We start from the raw sequence: 18,321 nt of genomic DNA, 5'->3' as shown, positions 1-18,321 counted from the left end.
TGTGAACATGACTATACTACCTAAAGCAATCTACAGATTCAGAGCAAGCCCTATCAAATTACCAATGGCATTTTTTACAGAACTAGAACAAAAAATCTTAAAATTTGTATGGAGAAACAAAGGACCCCAAATAGCCAAAGCAGTCTTGAGGAAAAATACGGAGCTGGAGGAATCAGACTCCCTGACTTCAGACAATACTACAAAGCTACAGTAATCAAGAAAATATGGTACTGGCACAAAAAGAGAAATATAGATCAATGGAACAGGATAGAAAGCCCAGAGATAAACCCACGCACCTATGGTCAACTAATCTATGACAAGGGAGGCAAGAATATACAATGGAGAAAAGACAGTCTCTTCAACAAGTGATGCTGGGAAAACTGGACAGTAACATGTAAAAGAATGAAATTAGAACACTCCCTAGCACCATACATAAAAATAAACTCAAAATGGATTCAAGACCTAAATGTAAGACCAGACACTATAAAATTCTTAGAGGAAAACATAGGAAGAACACTCTTTGACATAAATCACAGCAAGATATTTTTTGATCCACTTCCTAGAGTAATGGTATTAAAAACAAAAATAAACAAATGGGACCTAATGAAACTTCGAAGCTTTTGCACAGCAAAGGAAGCCATAACCAAGACCAAAAGATAACCCTCAGAATGGGAGGAGAAACTATTTGCAAATGAATCATCGGACAAAGGATTAATCTCCAAAATATATAAACAGCTCATGCAGCTCAATATTAAAAAAACAAACAACCCAATCCAAAAATGGGCAGAAGACCTAAATAGACATTTCTCCAAAGAAGACATACAGATGGCCATGAAGCACATGAGAAGCTGCTCAACATCACTAATTATTAGAGAAATGAAAATCAAAACTACAATGAGGTACCACCTCACACCAGTTAGAATGGGCATCATCAGAAAATCTACAAGCAACAAATGCTGGAAAGGGTGTGAAGAAAAGGGAACCCTCTTGCACTGTTGGTGGGAATGTAAATTGATACAGCCACTATGGAGAACAGTATGGAGGTTCCTTAAAGAACTAAAATTAGAATTTTACCGTATGACCGAGAAATCCCACTACTGGGCATATACCCAGAGAAAACCATAATTCTAAAAGACACATGCCCCCCAATGTTCACTGCAGCACTATTTACAACAATCAGGTCATGGAAGCAATCTAAATGCCCATTGACAGACGAATGGATAAAGGAGATGTGGTACATATATACAATGGAATATTACTCAGCCATAAAAAGGAACGGGGCTTCCCTGTTGGCGCAGTGGTTCAGAGTCCTCCTGCCGAGGCAGGGGACACGGGTTCGTGCCCCAGTCCGGGAAGATCCCACATGCCGCAGAGCGGCTGGGCCCATGAGCCGTGGCCGCTGAGCCTGTGCGTCCGGAGCCTGTGCTCCGCAACGGGAGAGGCCACAACAGTGAGAGGCCCGCGTACCGCAAAGAAAAAAAAAAAAGAACGAAATTGGGTCATTTGTAGAGACGTTGATGGATCTAGACACTGCCATACAGAGTGAAGTAAGTCAGAAAGAGAAAAACAAATATTGTATATTAACACATATATGTGGAACCTAGAAAATGGTACAGATGAACCGGTTTCCAGAGCAGAAATTGAGACACAGATGTAAAGAACACACTTATGGACACCAAGGGGGGAAAGCGGTGGGGGGTGGGGGTTGTGGTGTGATGAATTGGGAGATTGAAAAAATAATAAATTAATAAATAAATAAATAAATAAAAGACCATGGGTTCAAGGCCCAATCTGGGTTGTATAATATCAGTGGGAAACCCCATTTGTAGTCAGCTGAGCAGAAATGTGGGGTAGCCTGGGCAACCCATTTGTGGCTGGTGTCTGACGTAGGATAGCCTGGTGGGACAGACGGGTATGAGCTAACTCTGATAGTATCAGAGTTGAATTGAATTTTTGGATACCTAGATGATGCCAGAGAATTGGAGAATTGGCTGTTGTTGTTGGAAAAGACACCATGTATTTGGTGTTAAGGAGGATACAAACTTCAAAACTGCCTACTGTGTGGAACTGGGCAAACCACAAAATTGTTCTTAACTGCAGTTTCCTCATTTATGAGCTGTGTATAATTCTTCCTTTGCAAGGTTATTGTACAACTCAGAAAAATTATACAGCAACCTCAAATAAACCTTGACTTTCACAGGTTAAAAAATAATAAAATAAAATAAAATGCCCATCGCTAATCATCAGGGAAATGCAAATCAAAGCCACAATTAGATATCACCTCACACATGTTAGCAAAAGAACGATAGATACCAAGTGTTGGTGAGAATGTGGAGAAAAGGGAACCCTCGTAGACTGTTCGTGGTAGTGTAAGTTAGTACAGCCATTATGGAAAACATCATGGAGATTCCCCCCAAAATTAAGAATATAATTACCATGCAATCCAGCAATACCACTTCTAGGTATATATACAAAGGGCATGGGATCAGCATCTTGAAGAGATATCTGCACTCCCAAGTCACTGCAGCATTATTCACAGTGGCCAAGATATGGAAACAAGCTAAGTGTCAATGGATGAATGGATAAAAGAAAACGGGGTATATATATGCAATAAAATATTACTCAGGCATAAAAAAACATAATTCTGCCATTTGTGACAACATGGATGACCTTAGAGGCCATCGTCCTAAGTAAAATAAGCCAGACACAGAAAGACAAACACTGTATGATTTCACTTATATGTGGAATCTAGAAAAGTGAAAACTCATAGAACCAGAGAATAGAACAGTGGCTGCCAGGGGTTGGGGGTGAGGGGAATGGGGTGATGTTGGTCAAAAGGTGTAAACCTTCAGTTGTAAGATGATAAGTTCTGGGGATCTAATGTACAGCATTGTGACTATAGTTAATAATACTATATGGTATACTGGAAACGTACTAAGATAGTAAATTTTCAACGTTCTCACCACAAAAAAAAAACAAATCAAAAATTGGTAACTATGTGAGGTGATGGCTGTGTTAATTAATTTGATTTTGGTTTTCCTTTCACAATACATACATAGAATAAATCATCACATTGTACAACCTTTAAAGAGGATTATAAATAGACTAAGGTTATTTTCATTATCATAAGAATTTTTGATTACTTAAGAAATATCCATTTACATACGATTATTGATTTAAAATTATTCCTATTTAGTGACATTTTCTTGTGCTTCGTTACTCTGTCTTGAAGTACTGCCAAAGAATGTATGTCAAAATAGAGAATGTAATTTTTTCAATCTTTCTTTAAATCAGATTTTAACTAATTCAGACATCTTTCCCGATTAGTTTAATTTGTGAGGCTGACATCTATGATATCACATACAAGACCTGGGTTCTTCTACTGAATACTTCTCATCATAGACAGCAATCTTGGTAGAATAATTAGGGAATATTATATAACATTTATGATTCTAGACTCAAAACCCTATTCTGCTACTTACTAGCTAAAGGTAAGTTACTCTACCTCTTTGTGCCTCAGTTTCCGCAACTATAAAATGGAGATTAAAATAACATCTATTTTTAGAGGGTGTGGAGAGAATTACGTTAGTTAATGGGTATAATGTGTTTAGTATACTACCTAGCATGTAGCAATGGCTCTATAAAGGTTCATTGCTATAAGAATCAAAATTGAATCCCTAACTTTTTTAGATATATTTTCTCTATATTAAAGATATTTTTATATTACAATTACCAATAATTAATATACTAATAACTGGTATTTATATAAATAATACAACAATCTTTGAAGAAGGTATAAGAGAAAAGTGACCTTTCTAAGCCATGGTACTTGTGAAATTTACTTTTAAATTTTAAAGAATTTTCAGGTCCCAAAGTAATAAGTATCATTTTGAGGTGCACAGTGAAAGAACAACAATAAATGCTTATTGATTGACCTGTAAGCAAACAAGTAATCTTTCTTCTCTGACACATTTTGTACATTTCTCTGACCTATTTTTCCTATTCATTTTTCTTTCCTCATTCTTGTGTCTTCATACACTTTTAATATATACAATTTTCTTTGTCAATTAAACCTCAATAAAGCTGGAAAAAGAAAAGGCTCTCTCGGCTGAGATGCTGGACTGGACCACTTCACTGGTTCACAGTACCTGTTATGAGGATGGGCAACCAACAGCAGCTACTACAGATGCCTTCTGGTTTATTCTCCTCCCATAAAAATGTATGAAGCTTAACTGTAAAATTTTCTTTTTTAAAGAATTTTCTGTTTCTCTGGCACCTGCACATCATTCAACATCCTTATGATGCAATTAAACCTGAATTTTTGAAGCCTACTTTTCCTACAAACCATGGTCTAACTAAGCCCAGCCCTCCGTTCCTTGGCAACTTCATATTCTGGGATGATGTGACCACGTGGTCATGCCCTCCCTCAGTGCCAACCACGTCCACGTTTCCAACCTGTTCTTCCTTGGCATTCAGAATCAAGTTCTGGATGTCCATTCTCTTGATTGCTTCCTTGCTATTCTGAGAGGTGAAATTAGCAGCAAAGCTAGTTGAGGGTTCATGAACTGCTTTTTTAGCAGAACAAGACTACCAGAAGTTATATTTACCAGTCTCTGTGCCTATGTTTCAATTTATACTTGGAAAATATTGGCCACGTCTTCTATCTTACCCGGCGTTCTATAGCAAGCTCCTTTAATCGTAGAAGTCTCGTTTTGCTCTCCTGTCATTCATATACAAATGCTTATCATTCTCCACTTTCTGGATTCTTTTGGAAAGATACAGTATCTTGAAATTCAATGCTATTACTACCACACCCCTCTTTTGCTGTACAAATGTACACATACTCATAAATATACACACACAAAACAAAACCACCAGAGTTGCTTATTTTAAACAAAGTATTGTTTTAAAAACTGTGATATTAGCCATGCATTGATGATTGTGGAAGCTAGGTGATCCCTACATGGGGCTTCATTACACTATTCTCCCTACTTTTGAATATATTTGGAAATTTCAATAATAAAAATACTCTTCAACTATTTGTAAAATTATTAGGTTATTTATTTACTCACCAAACATCCATTTTACCAAATACTGTTAAACAGTAATACGAAGATTAACGCAAGATCTCTATCTAGGGTTACCAAATAAAATACAGAATGCCTGCCCTGTTAAATTCGAATTTCAAATAAACAACAAACAATAGGTTTTCAGTATATTTAAGATATTTATTGTCTCCGATTTCTGGAGTTAAAGAGCATGAAATCAGTTTCGCTAGATCAAAATCAAGGCGTTAGCAGGGCTGCATTCCTTCCCAAGGCTCTAGGGGAGAATCTGTCCCTTAATTCTTTTAGCTTCTAGTGGCTTTCAGCATCCCTTGGCTTGTGGACACATCACTCCAATCTACAAGGCCGACATCTTCAAATCACTTACGGCTCCACCTTACATTGCCTTCTCTCCTGTGTATGTGTGTTAAATCTCTCTCTGCCTATCTCTTATAAGGACACTTGTAATGGCATTTACAGCCTGTCTGGATAACCCATCTCAAGATCTTAAACTTAATCACATCTACAAGGATCCTTTTTCCAAATAAGGTAACATTTGAGGGTTGCAGGAATTAGGACCAGATACCTTTGGGGGTCATTGTTCAGCCCACCACAGGAGCCATGATAGACATCTATCAGGGAACACTGGAAAAACAGAGGAGTTGACATGGAAAGGAGATGGAAAACAAGCAGATGCCAAGAAAGGTTTTCTAAATCAGTGATGCCAGAGAGTATAAATAACTAAAGCAGTAGTGATAATAACAACCAGTAATCAGACCAACCATAACAGACATTAGCTATAAATAACCACTAGCCTACCAGGGAGTGCCGGTTGAGCATCAGTCTTGCTAACAGGTATAATGTTGGAGGCTTGCTACAGGAGAATAAATAAGCAGCAGCAACTGAATGACAAACATTCTTTACACATAGTTCCTGATATACCACTTAGGGAGGCAGGAAGGCAGAAACACCTGTTCCATGTAGTTTGTGGAGTATCCCCACACCTCCTATCTCACTTCCAGTCTTTTCTTTTTTCTTTCTGGGTCTTCTGCATTGCCCTTCAAAACTTCCCCAACACTTTAACTACTTTTTTCAACTCAATGTACTCAAAATTTTTACTCAATTATTTACTAAATAATTTTCATTTTATTATTTTCATAAAAATAAAGTGCTTTGTGTAAAAAAAAAATTCTAGCAATATAGAGGTATATAAAGTAATACTTCCCTCTCCTCCAACTAAACCCACTTCCTAAAGATGAGCGCATCAACAGATATATCAAGACCTTATCTATGTATATATAACCATGTGTATATTTAAGTAAATAGGAAAGAGCAATCGTTTAGCTGTTGGCAGAAAGTGATAATCAAAACAATGTTACCTCAGCCCATTATGCTCCCAAGAAGCAGCAAGTTATATACTCCTGCTTGTTATATGCTTTGGATCCAATCCCACAGGAAATATCTCTAATTCACAAATTATTTATTTTATAGTGGCATCCTAAGAGAGGATTGGCAATAAGGGCAAGAATTAAAACATCAACAACAATAATTTCCCCTAATCTCTCCCTAAACTTTTCACCCCAAAAGCCTTCTTGCTTGTTGCACAGGCACCTCAAAAAAAATTATCTAAAATTGAACTTACTGTCTTCCCTAGGAAACCTGATACTCCTAGTGTTTTCCATCTAATCCAGTGGCCAAGCCAGAAACCAGGGAGTCCCCCTTTTTCCCCACATTGTATATCCAGAAAGCTACCAAAGTCCCAAAAAGGAATTATAATATCCTAGATTAGTGAGCTCCTGCTTATCTCTCTGGCTTCATCTCACACCCTCGCAACCTGGTCTCAAACCATCACGTTCACATTTTTTCATTTTCTTAAGAGTGTATGCTTATCCACGCTGGGACTTTGTATGTGCTGTTTCTTCTAAAAAGAGTTTCCCCTCTCCTTGCTTAGCTAACTCCTATTAAATTGATAAGTCTTAATTTAGCCATCAGTTTCCCCAGGAGGTCTTCCCCCTGATTCTTCTGGTCTGAGTTAGGGGTCTCTTTTCTGTTCTATCTCAGCATCCTGTGCTTTCTCTCACTTATTAATACTTAGCAATTATAACTGCCTATTCATTTGTCTTTCACCACCACTAGACCACAGGATCAGTTCACCTTTGTATTATCAAAGTATTATCAAATACTACCTAGCCTAGTAATGGGGACACAGTAGGATCTCAATAAATACTTCTTAAATAAATGGAACTAAATAGGTAGAAAGAGCAATACTGATCCCAGTAGCAAAAGTAATGTACATTTTTGTTCAGTGAGGCAGTTCAATGCATGGCTTCAGTGTAATAAACAAAATGGCAGCATGATTGTTTACAGCATTTTGTTGACTCGGGCATAAGACAAATAAACCCAAACACCACCACCCCGCCCCCTCGCAAATAAGCCCATTCTCCTACAGGAAGAAAACCAGACTGTGATTCAGCTGCAAATTTGTTTCCACCTTATCTTTCTGAATTTATACAGAAAGTAAGAGCAGTAATGTGACAGCAGAGTTGACTGATTCCTGCATGTTTCTGCCACTATCATGGTCCAGTGAACAGTCCTCAGCTTTGCAGGCTCAGAAGCTCAATTTTATTATTTCACTCAAAAGTGGAAAGTCACTGAGGCAGACTTTCTCAACAGGGGTTCTTCATCTGAACACAGAATACAGAAAATTATTTGAGAGATTATTTCTCAGTTCTCCCAAGGATGGCAAATAATTACTACCATTCTAGATGCAATGAGAAGTTAATTACATGCAATGGATGCCTAATAACCATTAGGGCTTATTTCACTCCCAGAATTCTAGAGGGCTTGAATCCAATGAAGTAAAGTATATATATATATTATATATATATATATATATATATATATATATAATATATATATATATATACAGTTTATACATATATATGTATACATGTGTGGAGGTATGTACATGTAAGTATTATATTTACTAATTGGTAAAAGAAAATACATGTGTCACAAAAACTAGAATATAGTATCTAGTTATAATGTGGCTAATTATACTAATTATAATGTGGCTTGAAAAATATGGACTCTAGTGCCAAAAGGATTAGATGTTTATAAGGATTCATTAATTAAGCTGTCATATTTTGGTGACTCAGCTTCCCTCCTTGGAGAGATAAGAGACTGTGAGCTCTTTGAGAGAAGGAACAACATTTGTCTTGGCTTCAATTTTTATTGAAATTTGAACTCCTAATAATTAACATAGTGCATGGTACACACTCCATTTCATTAGTGGATAGATGAATAAGTTGTAATACTTCCTGGATTATACTCTAATGATATTTCACTTCATATATGAAATGTGAATTCTTGCCCATTCATTTAACAAGCACCTACTATGTGCTTGGAGCCTAGACAGGTTATGCATTATGCATCATTTCTTTAGGATTAACCTACCACTTCACATCCATTAGGATGACATTAACAACAACAAAAAAAAAAAAGAAATGACAAGTGTTGGCAAGGATATAGAAAAATTGGAACCCTTGTGCACTGCTGGTGGGAATGTAAAATGCTGCAATCACTATGGAAAATTTGGGGACTCCTCAAAATATTATAAATATAACTATCATTTGATCCAGTAATTCCACTTCTTTTTTTTTTTTGTACACGGGCCTCTCACTGCTGTGCCCTCTCCCGTTGCAGAGCACAGGCTCAGGACGCACAGGCTCAGTGGCTATGGCTCACGGGCCCAGCCGCTCCATGGCACGTGAGATCTTCCCGGACCGGGGCACGAACCCGTGTCCCCTGCATCGGCAGGCGGACTCTCAATCACTGCGCCACCAGGGAAGCCCTCCACTTCTTGGTATATACTCCAAAAAATTGAAAGCAGGGACTTGAACAGATATTTATACACCTATGTCTATAAAAGCATTATTCACAATAGCCAAGAGATGGAAGCAACCCAAGTATCCATTGACAGAGGAATGGCAAAACAAAATGTGATATATACATACAATAGAATATTACTCAGCCGCAATAAGGAAGGAAATTCTGACACAAGCTACAATATAGATGAACCTTGAAGACATTGTGGGAAGCAAAATAAGTTGGTCACAAAAGCACAAATACTGTATGATTCCACCCACTAGGTATCTAGAATAGTCAAATTTATAAAGACATAAAGTAGAATGGTGGTGACCAGGGGCTGGGGGTGGTGGGGGTGGGGAGTTATTGTTTAATGGGTATAGCGTTTCAGTTTTGGAAGAATAAAAAGTTATAGAGGGAATTCCCTGCCGGTCCAGTGCTTAGTACTCAGTGCTTTCACTGACAAGGGCCCAGCCAGGTTCAATCCCTGGACAAGGAACCGAGATCCCACAAGCTGCTTAGCGAGGTTAAAACAAAAAAAAAAAGTTCTAGAGATGGATGTTGGTGATAAATGCACAACACTGTGAATGTATTTCATGTCACTAAACTGTACACTTACTTAAAAATGGTTAAAATAGTAAAGTTTATATTATATGTATTTTACCATATTTTTTAAAAGATTAATACAGTTGTCCTTTCTGATCCTGTCCCTGGACCTTGACATCTATCTTACTTTAGCATCTGTGGCTCTTGTTCATCTTTCATAGAGAATAACAGTAACCCACCTTACCTGAGCACTGGGACTCTATAAGCAACTGAGAAAAATCTTGGATCACTTCAACCTGGAATGAAGGCCTCGTTATCATCATGTCAAGTTTCTAAGTAATACAGCCGAAGATGAGGCTTCTGGGAATTGGAACTAATTGAATTTGCACTGCTTGAAGTTAGAGCAGGGGTCAGGAAGGGGACACAGTGGAGAATGGTAATCTCAATTGTATTTAAAGGCAATGTCCACAGATGGCTTCTGTAGTAGCCCAATGTGCTCTGTCCCCACTTCAGTTATTCTGCAGTTTAGTCTCCAAAGAAATCCGAAGGAAGTAGAATTGAATTTGTAGGGAGACAGGGAGGGAAATAGGACATGTAACATGCACCACATACTGCCATTGGTGCTTGACATTCATTATTTCATTTGATTCTTTTTTTTTTTTTTTTTTTTCTGTGGTACGCGGGCCTCTCACCGTTGTGGCGTCTCCCGTTGTGGAGCACAGGCTCCGGACGCGCAGGCTCAGCGGCCATGGCTCACGGGCCCAGCCGCTCCGCGGCATGTGGGATCTTCCCGGACCGGGGCACGAGCCCGTGTCCCCTGCATCAGCAGGCAGACTCTCAACCACTGCGCCACCAGGGAAGCCCCATTTGATTCTTATAACAAACATACTATTATACTCATTTCATAGATGGCCAAATTAAGGCTCAAAGCAATTAGTATTTCCTAAGTCTCAAAGCAATTAGTATTTCCCAAAGTCATTTGCCTGCAAGTCCTAGGACTAGCATTCAAACTTGATTATTTTCTAATTCTTATAGCCCAGGATCATTTTATTGTTCTGTCTCACAGTTGCCTATAGAGTCAATTTCTGCCATTGGCTCCTCCTTGGAAAGCGCTATGTTACCCTGAAATAAAAAAACCTATACCCAGGGGCTTCCCTGGTGGCCATGGCCGCTGAGCCTGTGCGTCCGGAGCCTGTGCGTCCGGAGCCTGTGCTCCACAATGGGAAAGGCCACAACAGTGAGAGGCCCGCGTACCGCAAAAAAATAAAATCTATACCCAAACTTTTATGCTGGCAGGCAAATAAGGCTCCTGGCAGCAAGTTCATTCTTTGATGAAAGTACTTAAGAATTGATTCCCAGGGCTTCCCTGGTGGCGCAGTGGTTGAGAGTCCGCCTGCCGATGCAGGGGACACGGGTTCGTGCCCCGGTCCGGGAGGATCCCCACATGCCGCGGAGTGGCTAGGCCCGTGAGCCATGGCCGCTGAGCCTGCGCGTCCGGAGCCTGTGCTCCTTAATGGGAGAGGCCACAGCAGTGAGAGGCCCGCGTACAGCAAAAGAAAAAAAAAAAAAGAATTGATTCCCAGCTAGAATAATTAGAGGCAACAGAAGAAAGTGCTTCTTACCCCTGCATTCAGTACCTCCCTTGGCTCAAGAGGAAAACAGCCACCAACTCATATTGACGAAAGAAATTAAACCTGATGCCTGAAAATCACTAAGTTTAAATTCAGGCTTGGATATTGTACTCCCCTATAAGCATTCTAGGCACTTAATTATATTTAAATTGCATTTTCAGGAGTATTTCTTATGGGATTGATTTTACTTTATTGGCTAAGAATAAGCAAAGCAATAAACAAATGGGATAACTATATACTCTGTTTTTATTACTCATTTAAGTAATTGAATATCTTCCAACAAGTGACCTGATCCTCTTCCAGACAACAGCAGACTTGTCTATCAAAATACTGCATTAAATACATCAAATTCTTATAAATGAAATCTTACTACACAGCAATTGATTTTATGACTTCCAAGTTAGAAATCTACACAAATTAACTCTTAACTGCATGAAAACTTTCCAAAGGATTTTCATGACCTTCTATGGCTTGTCCTAAAATGAAATCCACTTTTGTCATAGAAGCACTTCAGAGTCTCCTGCATTGTTAATATATCTTCCAACACATTGGATTGCGGTGGGGGAAATCAACAATTCATTATTCCACAAACCCCACCAATGAAATGTGATGAAACCCGATGGGGTTGGGAAGGCAGGGGAGTTGCTAGTTACTCAATGGAGGAAATTATCTCATCTCCATCTGAGCTTCAGTTTTCTCATCTATGAAAGATGGAATTGAGTAAAATCATCTCTAATTATATTCCAGTCTTTGAGCTTCTATGATTTAGTTATTCAGCAATGTGATAAACCAAAATACAAAATAGTTCCTATCTAAGTTTTAATAACTAATGGCATGATGAGCTAAAACTCTTAAAAAGGGGTTTGCAGGGTAAATAATAATGATAAAAACTACATGTCATAACTACTTTTCTAAGTTATTACAGTATAACTAATATGCCTAAAATATAATTAAATTCTTTGAACAAAATACAAATAATATTCCAGGCTTTCACATCAATAATCTTGATATGAACGATCTTAACACCTTAACTTTTGGCTCGTTTGTGACTTGTTTTAATTTCTTGGGCAAAATAATTTAATAAATGGCACCAAAAGATAAAAAATTAATTTGAAGATTTTCTTATATTTTTAATGCTTTTAGGTTCTTAACTCTAAAAATTGAAGTTCTTTTTAAAGTAAACCACACTGTTGTGGTTTTATTTTATACTTTTGGATCAAAAGGGATGAGTTCAAGTTATCCAAAAAAAAAAAATCTAGTTTTGAGGTAACAGATGGTAAGTTTAAAAAGAATGCACTCTTTTCCAAGTGTTCTATAATAAGCATGTATCAAATTTATAATAAAACAAAAACAAAAGAATAACATACCATGAAAATAAAATTCACATTCTCCTTTATATCAGGATAAAACTTTTCTATTTCTCTCTTTCCTTTTGGCCCTTCATTTCTCTACATTTGTAAAATAGTAGGAAATCAACTAAGCAGGGAAGGTAGAAAACTATATGATGTATAGCATCTATACGTTTCTAACGTTTCTTGTCACAAACCAAATATTTTTTTCTGCTGCAGTTAGCATAAAGTATAAATTTTTGTGTGACCCAAAGTAAATACCAAGCACCTAAGATGACCATCCACCTAGTAGCCAATCTATGGTCATCAACAACACTGAACAATGTAGACTATCATCTATTTTTCATGCTAAAAGGATTCAAATTCCAGTGCAATAAACCTGTATATAAGAATGTTTTCAAGGGCTTCCCTCGTGGCGCAGTGGTTAAGAATCCACCTGCCAATGCAGGGGACATGGGTTCAAGCCCCGATCCGGGAAGATCCCACGTGCCACGGAGCAACAAAGCACATGTGCCGCAACTACTGAGCCTGCACTCTAGAGCTCGCGAGCCACAACTACTGAGCCCAGGAGCCACAACTACTGAAGCCTGCACGCCTAGAGGCCATGCTCAGCAACAAGAGAAGCCACCGCAATGAGAAGCCCACGCACCACGAGGAAGAGTAGACCCCGCTCACTGCAACTAGAGAAAGCCTGCGCACAGCAACGAAAACCCAACACAGCCAAAAATAAATAAAGAAAGAAAGAATGTTTTCAAGTCATTCAAATGTTGATTGTTATTCGGTCCAATTCCGATATCCTAACAGAAGCAAAATTTACCTCACTGCCTACTGAGAAAGGAACTCTGTCAGGACGTGCTGAAGAATAAAATGAAATGAGGTTTATGTTCTCAGAAAGTAGTTATCAACATCCAATAATTACACAACATATTTATAATGTTATTATGAATTTGTCCTTTAAAGAACCAGCTACATGACAAATACATATGTATTCCCTTTATTTCTGTTATTTATGAAGATTAAGATATTTGGAAATTCTATCTAGGTAGATTCTAATGCTTTCAATTCTCATAGCTAACCAAGTACAGGCAGCTCTAGAGGTAAGAGGTTTTCTTTACTTCCACTTTGATTTTCCAACACCTATAATTTTGGTTCCTAACAAGTTTCCAGAATAAAATCAAACCTTTTTTTTTCGAATGTGTGCCCCAATATATGCCTATCTTCAAAAATCTACAGCTTGACCTTGTTCCTTCAGATTTAAGAAAACTGAGATCATCTGGCCAAGCCTCTCCTAGTCTGAGGATGCCCTCTAAAACTTTCCTGACAGATGGCAACCAGTTTCTATTTAAACACTCCAAACACAGTGTTCTCCTGTTTTGTTTGTGTTCCCCAAAAATTCATATGCCAAAGCCCTAACTCCAATGTGGCTGAGATGGAGCTGCTAAGGAAGCAATTAAAATCAAATGATGTCATAGGGGCCCTGATCTGACAGGAATTAGTGTCCTCATAAGAAGAGACACCAGAGCACTCACTCATTCTCTCTCTCCCTCTCCCTCCATATACGTACTGAGGAAAGACCATGTGAGGACATAACGAAAAGGCAGCCATCTGCAAGCCAGGAAAAGAGCTCTCCCTAGAAACTCAATCAGCCAGAACCTTGACCTTGGAGTTCTAGCCTCCAGAACTGTGAGAAAATAAATTTCTCTTGCTTAAGCCACCTAGGCTATGGAATTTTGTTTTAGCAGCAGACTAATACACCTTGCTTCACAAGGTGGCCAATTCCACTCTCAAACAACTCCAAGTGTTGGAAAGTTCTTATTTTAAGCAGAAACCTGCTTTCTGCAGCTTCCACCCGATAATCCAACGTCTGCCTTCTGAAGCTACAGGAAATAAATTTAACCCCTGTTCTCAATTTTAAAAAAGATTACATGAAGAGTCCCCAATATTTTAACAACTCTCCTCTATCCTTTAGCCTCTTACTTAAACATACTCCAATTTACCAAGACTCTCTTTAAAATGTGGCAGCTAGAAAGACTCCTTAAGTACTCCATAAATATGAATAATAAGGGGCATGATACTTTGCTAAATTAGTCCTAAATTTTCCTGAGGAAAAGCTACTCTCTATAAACCCCTCAAAACCCTTAAGAGGAAGGGAACTTCAGTCGATGAGACCACCTATCTATGAAGAAAAACCTTCTGTAAGGTCCCCTCTGCTGGAAATCTAGTCAGCTGGCTCAGAAATCAACAAGATAGACTTCAAGATCAACTGGTTGGAGACCTGATACTTCATGAAAATAAATGAGTACATCATTGAGGACAGATTATTTCTATTTACCTCAAGGTCACTGTGGACAAAGAATCCATTCATTCCTTCTCACCAGTAAAATTCATTTATTTTTTATCACCTTTCTTATGTTCAAAATGTCTACATTAGTCTTCTCTTATTCATTCTCTTTTTTTCCATAGGGATAAACTAGTTAGTCTAATGCACATGTAAACTACTATATTAGAAGAGCAAATAAGCCTAGTCCTTTGGTGCCTGGGGAACTCCTCAGTGAATCCCTTGCTGTCACCATCTTGGGTAACTCTCTGGTGCTGCTTCCAAAGACCAAAGAGAGGGAGATTTTTTTTTTTTTTTTTTCGCTGCATTGGGTCTTCGTTGCTGCGTGCAGGCTTTCTTTAGTTGCAGCGAGTGGGGGGTTACTCTTCGTTGTGGTGCACGGGCTTCTCATTGTAGTGGCTCCTCTTGTTTTGGAGCACAGGCTCTAAGCATGCAGGCTTCAGTAGTTGTGGCTTGCAGGCTCTAGAGTACAAGCTCAGTAGTCGTGGCACACGGGCTTAGTTGTTCCGTGGCATGTGGGATCTTCCCAGACCAGGGCTCGAACCCATGTCCCCTGCATTGGTAGGCGGGTTCTTAACCACTGCACCATCAGGGAAGTGACGACAGGGAGATTTTTGCCTTCAAGTCCTGCACCTTTTGGTTCATGTCCTCTCCCATCCCTTTTTTCTTTTTCTCTAGCTTATTCCAACTGCTGTCCTTTTCTTGTAAATATGTCATATCTGAATTGTCAAAAAAATTACTTTGAATACTAACTGCTGTGGTCCACAACATAGAGATCAAAAGCACAGATTTACTAATGCCATTTGCAGCAATGTGGTTGGACCTAGAGATTATCACACTAAGTGATGTAAGTCAGACAGAAAGACAAATACCATATGATATCACTTATAAGTGGAATCTAAAAAACAGTACAAATGAACTTATTTACAAAACAAAACAGACTCACAGACAGAAAACAAACTTATAGTTACCAAAGGGGAAGGAGGGAAGGGATAAATTGGGAGTATGGGATTAGTAGATACAAACTACCATATATAAAATAAACAACAAGGATTTGCTGTAGAGCACAGGGAATCATATTCCATATCTTATAATAAACTATAATGTAAAAAATAAAAAAGAATATACATATATATGTATAACCAAACTGCTTTGCTGTACACTTGAAACTAACACAATATTGTAAAGCAACTATACTTTAATTAAAAAATAAACAAAAAAGCACAGATTTACTAGAGTATAAAGGAGATAGGGAATGTAAACCACATACACCTGAGTAAATCATTGGTGAGATCTAAAGAATTCAGTAATCTTTGTTGTCCTTGTTAGTGCACGTTGCTTCTCCCCGCACCTCCAAGCCCAGAATAAATTCAATTCCAAATTTAATAAATATTTTTATTTTTGCATTCTTACAGACTGTTGAAAAAGTTATTCCTCTCTAGGCCTTTCACTTCCTTGGTCCTCAAATCATCACTGTGCTCCGTGATGATCCACTAAAAATTCAAAGACGGAAGATATCAGTAGACTGCAATATTTGGGGCAGGCTTTGCCTACCTAACTCATTAATATTTCAGCTTGGTAAAATCAGAATATGTGTAAATTCATAGGGAATGCTCTATGGATAAGAGAATAAGCGTCAACAAAGGCAGAGAGGTAGAAACACCTTAGACACGTCTTGGACATAGCAGTCCCAGGGTCACACAGAAAATCTCATTCTTCTCACTGAAACTGCCTACCCATGACAGTGGTGCTACTTTTTCTTTACTCAGAAATGGCCACTGAGTAAACCAGAGTGGGCCTGACCCAAGGGCAGCAACCCCACGGTCTTGACTCATGGGGTGGCCCAATTCAAAGGACTCTTCCTACTGGAGCAGTGGAAATTAGTCCAATCAGACTATCTCTCTCCAGAATTTTTTTTTTTTTTTGCGGTATGCGGGCCTCTCACTGTTGTGGCCTCTCCCCTTGCGGAGCACAGGCTCCGGACGCACAGGCTCAGCGGCCATGGCTCACGGGCCCAGCCGCTCCGCGGCATGTGGGATCTTCCCGGACCGGGGCACGGACCCGTGTCCCCTGCATCGGCAGGCAGACTCTCAACCACTGCGCCACCAGGAAAGCCCTCCCTCCAGAATTTATACTGGAGAATGCAGAGAAGATTGAACACGGGGGAGAAAAATAGAGAGCAATCACCCAGAAAGACATCAGAAAACAAAGTCTAGGTCCTTGGTATTTACAATAAACCCCTTTTATCTTAAGATTACCTGAATGAATCTCCTCCTTACAACAACAAAAAGCCTAGTGCAATATATTTTGGGAACAGGCAATATATAGGTCTACCCTGATGAAGGGTTTATCCAGGGGACAGCAAAAGGTAAATTCAGAACAGTAGATTAAGGTCTTCACTTGTGAAGAACTTTGAATACTAGCTATATTTTTCTTTCTTTTTTATGTAATCTTACTTTCACTTTGCCATTGCACATTTGGCAACACTTTAAAAAAAAACAGAAGACTGCCTATCAGTCGAGACTGAAATAAATGAATTTGCAAGAGATATATGTGACTTGAGGAGTCAGTCACCTCAAGCCGGGCGAGCACTATGGGCCGAGCAGGGGCAGCGGCGCAGTGGGAGTGCAGACTGAAAAAACGCAGACCACCGGGGCAATACTCACTCCTCCTGCTCTGATCTGCTCTTGTACTAGGGGTCTGCTCAGGCCTGTGTCTGCCTCCTTCCTGAGGAGGCCAGAGGTCCCATCTGAACAGCCTTCCTACAGCAGTGTCCCACTCCCCGTGGCCAGGCGGGAGTTCCGGATCAGTGTTGTCTCCCGGGACCCTGACACAGCGGCCAAGTTTATCGGCGCTAGAGCCGCCACAGTTGGTGTGTCTGGTTCAGGGGCCGGCATTGGCGCAGTGTTTGGCAGCTAGATCATTGGCTATGCCAGGAACCCATCTCTGAAGCAGCAGCTCTTCTCCTACGCCATTCTGGGCTTTGCCCTGTCTGAGTCTATGGGGCTCTTCTGTTTGATGGTCACCTTCCTCATCCTCTTTGCCATGTGAGGCTCCATGAAGGTCACCTACCCACACCTGATGCTTCGACTCCAGGCCATGCCCAGTGCTAGAGTGTGCTAAGAGAGAGATGTGACTTGAATAGCATAAATAACAATGTTTGATTTTATATCTATTTGTCACAGATAACCAATGGTATTTAAAAATCTAGTAGTGTGTTGACATAATAAGATGCTCTCTAAATCTTTTTTTCACACACAAAAAAGATGTATATCTCCCACTAAGATCAGGTATATGGAAAGGACATTCCCCTCTCACCACTTCTTTGCAGCATTATAATGGAAGTCCTTGTTAATGCAGTAAGGCAAGAAAAGGAAATAGAATGTACACAGGCAGATTGGGAAGGAAGACATAAAATTGTCTTTGTTTGCAGATGACATAATCATCTATGTGAAAAACCAAAAGGATCAAACAAACTCCTAAAGCTAATAAGTAATTATAGCAAGGTTGCAGGATACAAAGTTAATATATAAAAGTCAATTGTT

General features: G+C 39.2%; 1 pseudogene; it reads left to right on the top strand.

Moving 5' to 3' along the window:
* Window positions 1-17,827, top strand: part of LOC114902449 — an 85,920-nt pseudogene extending 68,093 nt beyond the window's left edge.
* Window positions 17,828-18,321: the final 494 nt, after the last annotated feature.

The sequence above is a fragment of the Monodon monoceros genome, unplaced genomic scaffold (genome assembly GCF_005190385.1).
Source record: "Monodon monoceros isolate NGI ecotype Baffin Bay Population unplaced genomic scaffold, NGI_Narwhal_1 Super_Scaffold_20, whole genome shotgun sequence".
In the NCBI taxonomy this organism is placed as follows: domain Eukaryota; kingdom Metazoa; phylum Chordata; class Mammalia; order Artiodactyla; family Monodontidae; genus Monodon; species Monodon monoceros.
This window is presented reverse-complemented; position numbering and strand designations above follow the sequence as displayed.